The following is a 16026-nucleotide window of genomic DNA, read 5'->3' on the forward strand; positions in this document are numbered from 1 at the left end:
AAAAAAGAGAGAAAGAAACAGTGGAAGAGAGAGAGAGAGAGAGAATAGCATCTCTCATCATCATTCCGTGGCACAAGTTTCAAGGTTCCCATGAAAAGGTAGATACCATCTGGGGAAGGACTGTGGATAAAATGGAGAAAGTCACAGCTGAAAGGGAACTTAGAGCTCACCTAAGCAAGTTTCTTGGTTGTATTCATGGGAAAACAGGTTTAGAGGGGAACATTCCTGAGATCATATTGTTGCCTCAGCAAACAGGCCTGATACCTTTTTATTTCCGAGGAACTGGAACCTTGGTAGTCAGATGCAATCCAGACCATGTGTAGGTGTCAGGATCATGGGGACTTAAGGTTGAGGGCCCCCTCCACTGGCTTCTCCAGACTGAGGAGGAGGAGGAAGAGGGGATTTTCCCAGTGAGTGAGTGCTAACATAGCCTAGGGCAGGCATTCTCAGCCTCAGCCAGGGGGCAGCTTTCTCTGGAAGGTTTGCTAGAGTCCAGGTTGCCAGGTTCTACTCCCTAATCCCCCAGTCTAGTAGATCCTGGTTGGGACCTGAGACCCTGAATTTCTAGCAAGTTCCCAGGTGGTGTTGCTGCTCTGGGGACAATAATCAGAGAGCCCTTGTGCTAGAAGGGTGGGTAGATTTGACAGCTAGCTGTCATTGGAGAGGTCTAAACAATGCCTTGGAATGGACTACACATTAGGTGGGAGATTCTGGAAGATCCTAACTCTATATAACAGCCATCACAGTTTGGGTTAGATTGGGTCTGCATCCTTAAACTCGGTGTCATGGGAACAAAGCTCCTATGGTTCAGAAGACCCCTCCACCTCATTGGTGGGTTCACCATATATTTATCTGGGACACTGGCTCACACCTGAGCATGGAAGGAGGCAGTGCTAATAATGTGTGGGGACAATAGGCACATCACTGAGTCTGTCTGAGAAAACAGAACCATAGGAGGTCAACTGGGCAACAGGGCCTCTGGGGAAATGCTTGGACAGTAATGAGTTTAAATTTCATTGCAAAGCCTTTTGGTATGGCCAGGTTGTTCCTACCTGGTTCACAGGAGGGAGAAGCAGTGATGGTTTCCCTCAAAGCTTTCAGGAATGTCTTCAAACTCTTCAGAGGGAAAACCTCTGACCCATTTTATGAACCATGCCATGGTGTGATCCAGACCAGGCCAGTCTGTGCTTTGCAGGCCAGCTAGTGTCACTGCTCCATGGTGGTCTGGATAGCTTATGCCAGCCTCACCTGCAGGGCCTGGCTAGAATGACCTGAGGTCTATGCAGGATAGAGGTGGGGTCTTTCCTACTGAGTAAGGGAAGAATCTGAACTCTGAGAAGGGGAGGGATGCTTTTACAGTTACCAGTTGGCCAGTAGAGGGACCTGGACCAGGTTTTCCAGATTTCCTTTCTCATCAATACAAGACAGATTGAATTTGAGTATCTGTGTAAATTCAAAGAGCCACTCTGATAAATATCAGAGCCATACTACTAGTTCAGGGCAAACATTTCTCTTACTCAGATGCAGAAAACTGGGCTATATTACCTAGTTTAAACTCTGGCCCAGAATTCAGCAAAGACTTCTGTGCTATAGTTAATGTCCTTTTGATTTATAGTTCCTTCCCATTGAATGTGGAAATCCTATAAGCCACCGCCTTGCTAGGGAACTGAAAGCTACAGAGGAGAGGATTCACCCAAAGTCATACATATTTTGCCAGGACTGCAGACATCCTCTCTTGACCCAATTTCACTAGCCAGGAGGAAGAGGGAGGGGCTGGTTCTCTAGGGCTCCCACATACTCTAGAGGTAGAGATCTACAGGACACACACCACTCTGTTTTAAGTTGTGTGACATTGGCCAGGAAGAATGGTTTATTCATCTTCACAACACCAGGGGGTTGGTGTCTGACACATTTAAGGTGACAGCAAAATATCCAAACCGTGTGTCTGAATTGAGTTCTCATAATTTTTATCTACCTTGAAATACACCTGAGTGGAAGACCAGAAAAGAAATCAGGGTGTTGTGTGTTCAAAACGTTAAACCTCTCTCAAAAACATTTTATGAGTTCATGACTTATATATAAGTAATACGTATTTATTGTAGTCAAAAACATGCAAAAAAAAAAAAAAGAAAGAAAAAGAAGAGGAGGAGAAGGAGGAGGAAGGACATTTTTGACTCAGTGTGCTAGAATCATGCACCTCATTAAGGACTGGAATGCCTTGAATTTTAGCTCTCAACCTCCCCTTTGTGTTCTGCCCCCCTCCCCAGAACCCCATTCTCTGTATCCTTGGCATTCTCTCTTTGGAAGGGAGGAATCCCATGAGTAAGCCAGATCCAAACATTTAGTCTTGTTTCCTCAACAAGCCTAGCTCGGGGAGGGGTTGCAGGTGTTAGTTGCCTAGTGTTGTGAAAATTAATATAATAGATACCCTGTGAAATGAGATGGGTAATATAGGAGAAAGTCCCCCACATGTTTGCCATCAGCAAACTATGACTTGCATGTCCAAAAGAAGTGATGTTGCTTCCCTGTCCCCAGAGGAAGTAGGGTGGAGGGCACAGCTGGTATAATGATGGCCTCTTGAAAGGCTATGCAGTGGGGTCTGGTTTTGGATCTGGGTGGTTTTTTGAATATTTCTTCCTGAGGTTGAACTTTCTAAATTATCTTTTTTTGTTGTTGCTTCTAAATAAGAACACTTTATTCATGACATAACTGATTATACAAAACCTTGATTGAGTTCATGTAGTTTTGGAAAAGACTGCCTTTCTTTTCTTTCCTTCACTGCTGTACCTTGTGTGCACCACCCTTCAGCCTCTACCCCTCAACCCTGTTGTCAGTATGACTGGCTCTGCAGTAAACCCCTTCCTGGTTCCCCAAGTTGCTTATGCTGTTTCTGTGGAAAATGATAGGTGACAAGTCACTCCCTGAGTTGCCACAATCAGATAAGCCAGGAGGAGAAATGTTCTCCTGGAAGAGAGACAGACTGCACTTTGGAAATGAAATATTCCTCAATATTTCAATACTCAGGAAACTGAAGACTTTGGTCCCAGCTTCTTTGGTAGGCTTACCAGAGAGACCACAGCGGCCTCCTAGGGTGAGGATGTGAGGACAGAGGAAGATGGAAGCCTTTACTCTTGACAGCTGTAACTATCTTCTGGGGCTGAGGGCTGGGCTCCATGTCCACACCCACCCAACACAGGCAATGAAGTTAAAGTTCTCCTTCTCTCCCACTTCTAGCAATCCACTCAGCAATTGGTGCAACTTCTGTTTTCTAGGCTGGTGTCTTTGTGCATACTGGAAGCAAGGAAGTGAGAGTGGGCCATTCCCAACAAGAGGAAACTAAGGCACACACATAACATGGGAGCAGTTGTGGGAGAGTCACTCAGAACCAAGCTTAGAGTATGCCACCTCTGTTCAGCCTATGGGTGTGGTTATGCAACACACACACACACACACACACACACACACACACACACACTGAGTTTTACAGCTTCCTAAAATTTATGAGGAAAGCTGAATACCCAGAGATGTCTTAATTAAGCAGTCTGCCCCTAGGAGAGAGGAAACTGGCTTCCATATTCTTAGCACTGACATCAGATCACATGATTTACTACCTCGATCCACGTTTGTCCCCCAATCAACTCCTCTGGAGTGTAGACATCTATCACTTTGAAGGCAGTTCAAATACTTCCTCTTACTCCTGGTGCCCTCTGGGTCTCAGCACTTCCTCTCAGTCTCCTCTGTCCCTAGAGGTTCAGAGTCAGGCTGAACCCTGCACAGAGACCCTTCTATAGCCAGCCAGGAGAGGGGCAGCCCACACCCAGGGCTGGCACTGAGGCTGCCTTCACTCGGGTGGGACCATGGGCTGGGTGTCGGGTCCTTCCTCATAGCTGGAGATGATGGCTACGGTGGCTGCCACAAAGATTTATGGGTTTAATCAGGCCCCTGACAGGTAAAGACCCTAACAACGAGGACAGTTTGTTCTCCCAAACTGTTGAGTATCTAAGCCCAATGTTTACTTTGGAATTGAATGAATAACATTGTTCTGGGAAAAGGAAATTAAAAAAAAAAAGCAGGCTTGTAATTTACAGTAGAGAGGAGAACAGATCTGGAGGTCTTGTTCACCCTCTCACTCTGCCCCTCACCCGCAAAACCCTTTCTATGTCTTCTTCTTCCCCCCCTTCTGTTTGAAACTTCTAAACACACCACAACCCACCAGCTCATCTCCTCAGTCCTGCCAGGAAAGGTCTCAGCATTGCCAGGCTTCCTGATGCTGCCAAGAGTTCTCATTGCTTCAAGGCAAGATTTTTTTTCCTTCTTCTTCTTTCCTTTCAAAAATAAAAACCAAATGCCCCTGAAATGCTGAAGACTCCATTCAAAATGTGAGAGTGAAAAAAAAAAGTAGATTGAAGGGTGGTGATCAGGGGTGGACCAGAGATCATCTACTTCTACCCCTGCCAGGTCAGGAAAGAACAACCTCTTATCAATATATATTTCTTCTTAAATTCTTGGGGTGGGAGCAAAGGATAGTTTCTTTGCATCCAGAACCTCAGAGATGCCCAGGAACTTTTTTTTCTGAAGAGGGAGGATCTCATAGGAGTCCTCTTGAGAGTGCTCAGGGCAATGGTGGTAGCTTGCAGCAGTGGACGACCCAGTCAGCCAGGGGGTGCTCAAGATCAGCCTGTGCACTTTCAGCAGGAAAAATCCATTTCAAAAGGAAGCAGCACTTCTTTGACGGATAGAAGTCAGCTCACAGCCTGGTGAATTCCAAACTCTCTCTCTATCCACTTCCTTTCTGGAGTATGACTGGAGGGAGGGGCCTGTTCACACAGGCAGCAGAGCTGGCCTTCAGAAGGACTCCACAGGTCGACCACTGACTGGAGCCCCCAGTTCTTGGCCTGGTCTCAGGCAGGGACACTTACCTCACCTATATCCTCCTTACTGCCCTGCCTGCCCACAGATCTGCCTTGGATGCCTTAGATTAGCTAACTGGGGGGGGGGGGGGGAGGGGGTTTGGGGGTAAGACCACTTTGAACATTTCAAGGTTTGGTTAGGGTCCAAGTCTCATTACTTAGCTTCAAAGTCAGAAACTCCATAAAAAGTTCATTGGTGGAGCTGATTGTTCCAGATTGTCCCAACGGAACTGAACCCACCATGGCACCCCAGGCCCCCTGTTTTAATGTGGGGGAAAGAACACGTGTGTGGTACTAGGCTAGGCTGGGATGGGAAGGGCAGGGAAGAGTGTAGGAGCCTGTGTTCTGGTTTGTATTTTCTTTTCGCTTTTCAAAAGGGGGGGGGAGAAGAACTATAATCATATTACATAAAAATTGGAAAGCACAGAAGAGAAAAAAAATTCCAGAAGGCCACACCTTAACACAACAATAACATTTATTTAAAAAAATTTTTTTAGGGCTGACAAAATAGCTCCCTGGGATAGTGTGCTTCTTTGCCACATGCATGGCCGAGATTTGAGTCCCACCTCCAATGCACTGAAAGAAGCTTTGCGCTGTGCCCTCTTTCATTCTCTTTGCCGCTGTTTCCCTGTCTCTCTTTATATATGAAAAATCTAATGGCATGGCAGGAAGACCAGAGAAACATTCTGTCATATTCAGTGTGGGGCATTAAACCCCAGATCTTATACTTGCAAGGCAGGAACTCTACTGCTAAGCCACCTCTTGACCACAACAAGGTCCCTTTCTAGGCATGCTTTTTTTTTTTTTTTTTTTAAATTATTTATAAAAAGGAAACATTGACTAAACCATAGGATAAGGGGGTACAACCCCATACAGTTCCCACCACCAGAACTCCGCATCCCATCCCCTCCCCTGGTAGCTTTCCTGTTCTTTAACCCTCTAGGAGCATGGACCCAAGGTCGTTGTGGGGTGCAGAAGGTGGAAGGTCTGGCTTCTGTAATTGCTTCCCCGCTGAACATGGGCATCGACAGGTCGATCCATACTCCCAACTAGACATGCTTTTTTAATGCACAATAAAAAAAAAAAGATTTTATTGTATTTATTTTGTGAGAAAGAGAGACAGAGAGACACCAAAGCAGAGCATCTCCCTGACAAGTGGTACTGGGTATAGAACTTGGAAACTCGTATTTGGAAGTCCCACTATGCCACCTACATGTGGTTTATATGTACCGCTCAGCAGCATATACATACACAAACAGACTTGTTTTAAGTGGTTGGCATGATGTTGTCTCCCAGTAATATGGAATAGTTATCACACAACTGTAGATTATTTGTAATCTTACATTTTTACAAGTAGACTGTATCCTTTTTTAGAGCAGTTTCAAGCTCACAGCAAAACTGAGTGGCAGATAGAGAGGCTTCTATGGCTCCTGTACCCATTCTCACCCTTCTCCAACCCCTGCCCCTCACAGTTCTCCCCATTACCAACAACCCCCCACCCCCACCCAGCAGTGGTTCAACTGTTATCATTGATGAACCTACAATTACCGGCCCAATGTCCCTGCATTTACCTTAGGAATCAGTCTTGGTGGTGTACTTGCTAGGAGCGTGGATGAACAGACAAAGACAGGTGTGTACCGTCTATCACGCTTCATAGGCTTCACAGGCCTACACTGTCTCTGTGTGCTGCCTGTCTATCACACTTAACCCTGGCAAAAGCCCCTTCTTTCATTAGCATCTTAGTTTTCTCTTTATTTTTTTCTACTTTATTGGTAGTGGGGGGGTAATGGTTTACAGGTACAACTTCTCAGTTTTGACTTTTAATGAGTGTCATGTAGTTGGAGAGATAGACTATGTAGACCTTGCAGATTTAGCTTCTTGTACTTTTTAACAGGCATTTAAGATTCTTTCTCCAGAGACAACAGTTGTCGTTTTACCTTTTTATAAACTAACATTACCATACCCATATTTTCCCATGACTGATTCTTGAATTTTCTTTCTTTTTAAAAAATAACTTCTGGTTGAAAATCATCCATATATATATATATATTTTTTTTTTGAACAGTGGAAAAATCTGGGAAAGTATAAAGAAGTTAATAAAAATCACCCATAATTGCTCTGCCCGGAGAGAATCACTGTTAACCTTGGGGTGTATTTCCTTCATATATGTATATATTAGAAACAGGATCAGGCTGCACAGAAGTTTTGTAGGTCCCTAGGGCTGAAGGAATAAAATTGGCAGAGGAAATATTATTTCCAGGAGAGATTCAACGTGTGATATGTGTGGATTTGAAATTCAGCGGCGTTTTCATTTGCGACACACAGGCGACGATACCCGCGTCCAGCCCCAGGTCGGGAGGGTGACCCCTGGTAGCTGATGAGGCTGCCCAGCACCCCCAGCCCTGCTCAGGGATGGGGTCCAGGGCGGGCACGAGCTAATGCATTTTCCTCATCTCTTCTGACAAGCGCCGCCGAGCTCAGATTTATGGCCACATTTCACGGGACACTAGTAAACGTCCCATAGTATATTTTGTAAGAGTAATGAAGTCTCAGTAACCCCAGCCCTCCCCGTAGCCTCTGCTAATAAATTTCTTTCTGGGTGCCCGGTGAGCCTGCCAGGCGCTTGGTGAGAAATATCAGGCTGTGGATTAGCAAGGGGGGTGGAATGGGGGCGGGCGATCAGAGGCCCTCAGGGCTGTTGCAATCCAGCCCTGACTACCCTCAGAGGGAAGCAGAGGGCTTGGTTCTGCGCCTCCCCCCTCCTCCACACCCACCTACCCACAGCCACCTCTAGAACGCAGGCCCTGTTGAGCTCAATGCAGTTCTCTCAGAAAGCAGGAGAAAGATGAAAAGTGAGTGAGGGAGCTGGAAAAGGAGGGGGGTAGGAACCCCAAACCATAATTGCCCCTTTCCTTCTGCAGCTCGGATTACTGGCCAGGGGCTGAGGGGCGGTGGAGGGCTGTTTCTCTTTTGACTACTGTTTCCCTGGAGTTTGAAGATGAACTACGGGATGAAAGTAGACGAAGGGGCAATTGAGATGCGCAGTGGTGGTGATGGAGTGGAGGGAGGAGGGGTGCACCGTTGATCAGGAATCTGGGGCGCCAGGCTTGCCTCCGCCTCCCGAGTAGGGTGGGGGAGGGGGCAAGGGAGGGGCGGCAAGTATGCACACTCCACCCTCCACCCCCAGGCCAACACAAACACTTCAAAGGCTGGGGAAGGAGCCACTATCTCCTGCTGAGCTCTAGGTTTCCTCCTTCCGGGTTTCAGCTAGGTCCCCCCCCACCAGGTGGGTGAGGATACAAAGTGACAAAGTGAGCCAGACTCAATTCTTGTGCAGAGTCACCAAGCTACAAGAGTTAAGACTAATGAAGACTTCCTGTGCAAACAGATCTTGTTCTGAGCAGCACACTGCAGCATTAACTCATTTACTCCTCACAAAAGCCAAAGGAGACGTGGCATTATCATCTTGGTGTTACTCCTGCAGTGAGAGGTTCGCCCAAGATGCCTCTGACTCATTGAACTATATCGTCTTCTCCTTTCTTTTAATATTTTATTTACTTATTTATTGAGAGAGAGAGAGACCAGAGCCCTGTTCAACTCTGGCATATAGTGGTGCTGTGAATTGAACTTGGAGCCTCAGAGTCTCAGTCACGAAAGTCTTTTGCATAGCCATATGGTATGCTGTCTTCCCAGCCAGAAGTTTATGCATCCTAAGCAAGCCTGAAAACCAGACTTCGCCTCCAACAAGCAGGTTATTCTACAAGCTAGGAAATCCAGGCTCAGAAAGGAGGAGTCACTAACTTGCCCAACACATGTTCCCAGGCTGGGACTAGAGCCCAATAGTCAGATCCCTTTCTCAATTCTCTTACCCAGTTGCCTATTAGTCATCTGGGCCCTTTACCCGCCCCCCCCCCCCCCCCCGCCCCAATTCTATGAAAGCAGTGACTTGGAAACACTTCTCTGACGTCTAGACACTTCCTGCTTGCCAGGAACTGCACCCGATTAAGAGAAGGAATCAAGAGAGTTGCAGGGGTTCAGAATACCAACTCCAGACCTGCAAACTGGGAGTATTCTGGTACTGCCAGGGTAGGAAACAAGCTTTTTTTTTTAAAAAATTTTTTTATTTAAGAAAGGATTAATGAACAAAACCATAAGATAGGAGGGGTACAACTCCACACAATTCCCACCACCCAATCTCCATAACCCACCCCCTCCCATGATAGCTTTCCCATTCTCTAGCCCTCTGGGAGCATGGACCCAGGGTCATTGAGGGTTGCAGAAGGTAGAAGGTCTGGTTTCTGTAATTGCTTCCCCGCTGAACATGGGCGTTGACTGGTTGGTCCATACTCCCAGTCTGCCTCTCTCTTTCCCTAGTAGGGTGTGTCTCTGGGGAAGCTGAGCTCCAGGACACATTGGTGGGGTCTTCAATCCTGGGAAGCCTGGCCAGCATCCTGGTGGCATCTGGAACCTGGTGATTGAAAAGAGAGTTAACATACGAAGCCAAACAAATTGTTGAGCAATCATGGACTCCAAGCTTGGAATAGTGGAGAGGAAGTGTTAGGGAGGTACTCACTGCAAACTCTAGTGTACTTCTGCTTTCAGGTATATATTTTGCAGTAGTTTATGGATACATGTGCACATAAGCTCTCTCTCACAGAAACTGGTTATGGGACTTTGTTAGAAAGTGAACCACCTGAGATGAAATTTGAGTGTACTATAAAAGGAAAGGAAAGGTGTACTATAAAAGGAAACAAGGTTTTCCAAGCTGAAAGAAAATATAATTTAGCAGCTAGAAAATTTCCATGCATTTCAGATGGAGTTTACCAATTTCCCCAACCAGACTGGCAGCCCATGGAATGGCTGCCTGGGACAGAAGTCCCCTTGTCATCATCCAGAACAGGCAGGCTCCCCAGTTCATGTGTGAGAACCAGCACCAGAGCCAGCCGCCAGGGGTCAGGGCCAGGGCTGCCGCTATGCCCAGGAGATATAACTTTGAGGTTGTTCTGGTGCCCTTGCAGGAATTTTCAAACCCCTAAACCCATGGCAAGTGCCTGAGACAGACCCTGTGGAGAAGCAAACCTCACCAATAAAATCTGGCTTCTGGAAATAGAATGCCTGGTTTAATTCGATGATGGTGGTTGCTTTCCAAATTGGCTTGTGTGGGGACACTGGGGCACGGGGCACTGGGGTTCTGTTTCTTATTAGAATTCCCTTGTGGTCTTCTGTAGGGAAACCCTGGCTCATTGCAGGCTGGACCCACAGCAGGGCTGGATGCAAGGGAGTTCACTGTCACCAACCAGCAGTAGATTGTCACATATCTGAATCAGATGCCAAATAAGGCCAAAGAGGCTTCATGCAGTCTGCAAATGGAGAGTAGGTGTTAGAAGGCCTCAGTTCCACCTGTTCTTGGAGCGTGTGTGTGTGTGTGTGTGTGTGTGTGTGTGTGTGTGTGTATGTGTGTGTGTCTGTGTCTATTTGCAGATGAGGATGCCAGGATGCACAGGCACCGGAGACTCCTAGTGCTGGGGCACAATGGCTCTTGGATAGGAAGGTGCTTTGTGAGTAGGAAATGCATCAGAGCAGGATATAAACCTCTTGACAGGGAATCCTACCTGCAGACCCCTGTGCTCTGTCCATGTTAGAATATTCTCTTGTCCCTGAATCGTCTCTGGAGCAGGGGACAACCTGTAAGGGGTTTAAGGAACACTGGATTGTGAAGATTGGAAAGACCTGGATTCGAGTCTTGGCTTGGGCATGAACCAGCTGATAGGGAAATCAACCCCTCCCTCTCTGGGCCTTGTTTCTTCATCTTGGAAATGAGAGGTCTGGCCAGCTTTCCTCCTGACCCAGAGGAATTAATTAACCCTTTCAGTAGTTCCCTTGCCTTTGGGTGTCTGTCTGCTGTGCTAACAGTAACCTTCAGTGAGTACTTGCTGAGCTCATGAATTCATTTAGTGCTGTTACCAGGGCTTCACTGTGCCAAACCAGCTGACTTTTTTCAGATAGAAAGAAAGAGGCAGAAAGAGGGAAGCAAATACACTGTAGCGTGCTTGCTTCGGCAGCACATGTACTAAAATTGGAACGATACAGAGAAGATTAGCATGGCCCCTGCGTAAATACACTGTAGCACCAAAACTTCCTCCTTTGTGGTGGGTGCTGAACTTGGGTCATGGATATGTCAAAGTAGGTCCATTATCCAGGTGAACTGAACTATCTTACTGAGTTCAGTTGGGCTCCTTTGCAATTCGCAGTTGACCCAGTCAAATGAGAAGGGTGAATGGAATTTCCCTAGGACGGCAAGAAAACTACTTGATACCCTGGAAAGGATAATGGCAAAGAAAAAGATCCCCCCACCCACCACACACAACAGCTCACACCACCCCCTTTTTACCCCCACTGTATTCTTTATGAGGACATGTGGGAAAGGGGTGCGTGCCCTTGGCAAAAGAAGACGTGTTTAGGGGGATTTCTCTGCCTTTCAAGGACCACCCCTCCCCCGCCCAATGAGTGTGAAATATCATGTGTACCCTCTCTTACTGCTTTTTGAAATTTCAAAGTAAATGAAATAGTGACTTCAAAAAAAAAAATCATTGGCCATTTTAAATCATGCTTTCCCCAAACTTCTCACGTCCCCTGGAGAGTCTGATAAACACAAGGCAGGCACTAAAGAATGCTATTTTTCATTTCAGGCAGGTGTGGAAATTGAGCTTGCCAGGCATTGCCTGACCTTTGGGTAAGAAAGAACTGCTTTCCTCTGCTCATCAAGAGACTTGTTGAGTAAACGTGACTGTGACCTGGCCCAGCCAGCAGTCCTTAATGGTGATGGGGAATCTTTGTGACAAAACCAAGTGTGTGCAGTGTATGTGTTTTGATCTGATTAATATGAGGCCTATATTTCTTTGTGTGCTTCTCCACACGTTTCGACCTTGCTGTTTTGTATTTGGCTTTGGCTTCTCTGCATGTGTGAGCTATAGGCAACGTAGAAGGCATCACTCTCTAGCATCACTTCCTCTGCCCATTTTGCTTGGGCTTCATCTGCTGTTCTTTTCTCTCCTCTCCTGTCTCCTTCCTGGTGTCTAGGGCATAGGGAACAGCCCACCCTTAGGGAACTGAGAATTGCCTGGAGGAAACCAGACAGAGACCAGTCATAGGTCAATGATTAGGTGTCATTATATGGTTCAGTGCCTTAAAATGCAGGCTTTCCGGCCAAGGTAACTGTTTTTCCAACTTTCTCTTCCACTCTCTAAAGCCAGAACCAATCTGCCTTAATTATCAACACAGGCAACTCATTGAACTGCTTTGAATATCAGTTGACTTGAATCAGTTGGGTGAGATGGTGTTTTAAAATCTCTTTCAGGTCTGGCCAAGGGAGTCTGTGCCACCCCTGCTGCCACAGAAGTGGGGCTCACTGCACTTGAGGTTTGGAGTTCCTTGTCTCCCCCAAGTCTTCTGCTCCCAGTGACTCCTCCTAGTGATGTCTCCTTGCTATTTACCCCCCCATCTCCTTGTCTTTTTTCTTCTATTTTCAGGGAAAGTGAAAATAGAGCTTGGGGAGTCGGGCGGTAGTGCAGCAGGTTAAGCGCAGGTGGCGCAAAGCACAAGGACCAGTATAAGGATCCCGGTTAGAGCCCCCGGCTCCCCACCTGCAGGGGAGTCACTTCACAAGCAGTGAAGCAGGTCTACAGGTGTCTATCTTTCTCTCCCCTTCTGTCTTCCCCTCCTCTCTCCATGTCTCTCTGTCCTATCCAACAACGACGACATCAATAACAACAACAATAATAACTACAACAATAAGAAAACAAGGGCAACACAAGGGAATAAATAAGTAAATAAATATTAAAAAAAAAAGAAAAGAGAAAGCTAGCATTTCTGGGGCAATGTGGGTGCCTTGTGAAGGCTATGATGAGGTAGAGGGCTGGGGGGGTGGGGCACACTGGCGACTCACCCGGTCACACGGTGGAGCCATTTCTCATTATGATGTCTCTGCCCACTGCCAAGAGACAATCACCATGCTCACGGTGGGTGTTGTCAGCTGGCTGGGTCCAGGCCTCGTGGGCAGCCTCTGGCGAGCCCAGAGAGATGCTGGCTGTGCTAGTGGAAGGAGTATGGGGACCTGTGCCCAGTGCAGATGACAGAGAGCCCCACAGGGTCCAAGGCTTTCCCCAGCACCAGAAAACTCTCCCTTCTCCCCTCTATAGACTGAGAACCCCAGCCAGAGCCGAAGGACCACCCCTGGCACATCCAGGACAGGCAGAGTGAACAGCTGCTGCTTCGTGCAGCTCCTGACCGCATGGGTAGTGGGAAGCCAGTATAGATTAACTTAGTGAATATCTGCTTCAAGCTCACAACATACTAAGCTCAACTATTTATTAAATGGATGGCAGTCCGCAGAGCCAAGGGTGGTGAGATACACTTGAAATGAGAACAAGGAAACCCAGGACAGGTCCCTCTACCTCTCTGTGCCTGACTCTGCAGGAAGCAGGGGACAAAACTGTACATTGGCTGGGAGTCACGCTTATTGGCATATGGTAGGACTGGAAGGGCCCTTGGGCAGTTAAGGGCATGAAGGGCTATTATAAAATGGTCCACATGCCAGTGACCTCCAAGGAGAATGTCTCCTATGTTCTCTGGTCATCAAGTCCCAGCCCAAAGTGCAGGCATCATCCAGGAAAGCCTCAGCCACACCTGACACTACTAATCCTACTGCAAGTGAACTGAATCTAGAGGAATGATGCCGGTTTCCCCAAGTCATCCAAGACGGCGCATTCCATGGTTTGCATCTAGGCTCTTGCTTTATAAACCTCCTTCTCAGGAAGCCTTTTTGGAGAGACTGGAGAAGTGAGTGGGGGCAACTGCAGCATCTGTAAGAAGAAATTTCCAGGCAGAGAGATTAGCAAGGAGGTCGGGTGGGAAAAATCAAAATGGAATTTAGTGAAGGGCTGAATGTAGGGATATGAGAAAAGGGGTAGAAGTGAATGGAGTGTGGAAGTGCTGCCAGCTGGGCTCCCGGACCCGAAGTCCTCTCAACTGTTCCTCACAAGAGCTGTCATGCCCTTGCTTTGTTCAGGTTCCCATGGTTCCTTACTGGGATTCTTGCAGAGAACCCTCACTGCCAAAAGTCTGATAGTTTCACATTCATGATAAAAAAAATGTCTTAGGGGCATCATGCTTTATTGCCCAATAACAAATGGCCATCAAATCCAACAGCTTAAAACAGCAGGTATTTATCATCTCAGAACTTCTGTGGATGAGGAATTAGATGCAGTTTAGTTGGGTCTTCTACATCAGAGTCCCATAAGGCTTCGATCAATAGGGCAGGCATGATATGGTTTCATTTGAACATTTAAAGGGAGGAGGACCTACTTCTAGGCTCATATACATTATCAGCATGATTATGCGCCTCACAGGCACATCATTAGAGACCATGCAAGTTTTTTGATAAAGCAGTTCATATGTGGCTCTGACTTCCTTCAGAGTAAACCAGTGAGAGAGAGCACTCAAGAAGGAAGTCACACACACACACACACACACACACACACTCACACACTCACACACTTTTTTTTTTGCAACCAATCATGCAAGTGACCTCTTCACTTTGATCATATTTTCTGCAAAAGAATGGATTATACAAAAGCAAGAATATTGGGAGGTAGGGATCTCAAGGCTGCTTACCATTCTCAATCCCATCTTCTGCACACCCACTTCTCACTTTGGTCTTATCATCTGATTTATGGGTCCTGAAAGAGCTGTCTGTTGTCTCTGTTAATGATTCCACTGCTTTTGTCTGACTACTGGGCTTCTTCTGCCTTCAACTCTTGGAGATTTCATTCGCTTCTTCTTCTTCTTTTTAATAACTAGTGAATTAATATTGATTTACAAGGTTATAAGACAACGGGGTGTAATTCCACATCTTTCCCACCATCACAGTTTCACGTCCTCATTCCTTCCATTGAAAAATGTAGTAGTTCTCCTAAGATCACAAATATGGATTGACTATTACTCCTATAACTATATATTGCCCATTTTTCCTATGGTTCTGCCTTTTCTTACACTGTAAGTGACACCTATACCTCTTACTACTTCCGAGTGTCCTTCTTTTTTTTCCTTTTTTTTTTTTTCTCAGAGTCCTGATGGAATTGGAGTTCAGAGCCCTCTAGTTATTTCTCTTTCTCTGGGAGTATAGACCAAAATTCTTTTGAGGGTGAAAAAGTGGGCATTTTGGCTTCTGTAATTGCTTCTCTACGGGACATAGACTTTGATAGGTTGATCTATATTCTTAGCCTGTTTCTCTCTTTCCCTAGTTGGGTAGGGATCTGGAGAGGTGAGGTGCCAGGACACATTGGTGAGGTTTTCTGCCCAGGGAGTTTAGGATGAAATCATAGCAGCATCTGCAACTTGGTGGCTGAAAGGTAGTAAGATATAAAGCGGGACAAAATGTTTAATAAAAAGAAACCAAAAATAGGAATAGAGCAGATGAGGATAGGGATCTTAGGATGGAAAGAAACTAGGAAACTTATTTTAGGTATGTTCCTAGGGGCCCATGACTTTAGTAATTTTTGCTCGAGCTTGATAGCTAACATAGAGGATTAAAAACATTGTCTGGGAAGATGGTGCTAGAATTGAGAATAGGACTAGAAAGCTGGATTAGGGCAGAGAGTAACTCCCAAACTTGAAGAAAATATTTAAATACAATTAACTGTTTACCACATCAGTCTGACCCAGGGCCCATGTATATTCATTCATATTTAGCACAGGAGCCTGTATAACCTCTTGAGTTCCTGTCTGTCTGAGCTCACAGTCTATGATCACTGCTGGGAACATTCTAGGCTACACTCATTTCAAGACCAGTCTTCTTCAAGTGACAGAGTAGGATGACACAGACTCCCTTCAGAGAGTGGGGCAGTCCCTACCATTGATAGTTTATAGTGAAGATAAGATCCTGGAGAGGCCCACAAGAGGGCTTATGATGACATTCCTGATGGAAGTGATGGTAGAAAGAGGGTCATCTGCTTATACTTTTAGGTTTAAAAGTAAGAACTTTGGCCACAATCCTCCCTTCTACTTGCATATATCAGCACTCTTAGTCTATGTACTTGCTCCCTCTAGCTTGAATTTG

General features: G+C 46.2%; 1 long non-coding RNA gene and 1 other non-coding gene across 2 annotated transcripts in view; both read left to right on the forward strand.

Annotated features, from left to right (window-relative positions):
• LOC132538102 (uncharacterized) overlaps positions 1-12827 on the forward strand; it is a 68517-nt gene extending 55690 nt beyond the window's left edge. The window contains exons 2-4 of the long non-coding RNA XR_009549507.1: positions 11600-11643; positions 12268-12329; positions 12440-12827. This is a non-coding gene — a long non-coding RNA (uncharacterized LOC132538102). The remainder of the gene's footprint in view (positions 1-11599; positions 11644-12267; positions 12330-12439) is intronic.
• LOC132538440 (U6 spliceosomal RNA) lies at positions 10957-11058 on the forward strand. Its single transcript, XR_009549807.1, has one exon. It is a non-coding gene; the product is annotated as a U6 spliceosomal RNA (small nuclear RNA).
• Positions 12828-16026: the final 3199 nt, after the last annotated feature.

Source organism: Erinaceus europaeus, chromosome 4, assembly GCF_950295315.1.
Source record: "Erinaceus europaeus chromosome 4, mEriEur2.1, whole genome shotgun sequence".
NCBI lineage: Eukaryota > Metazoa > Chordata > Mammalia > Eulipotyphla > Erinaceidae > Erinaceus > Erinaceus europaeus.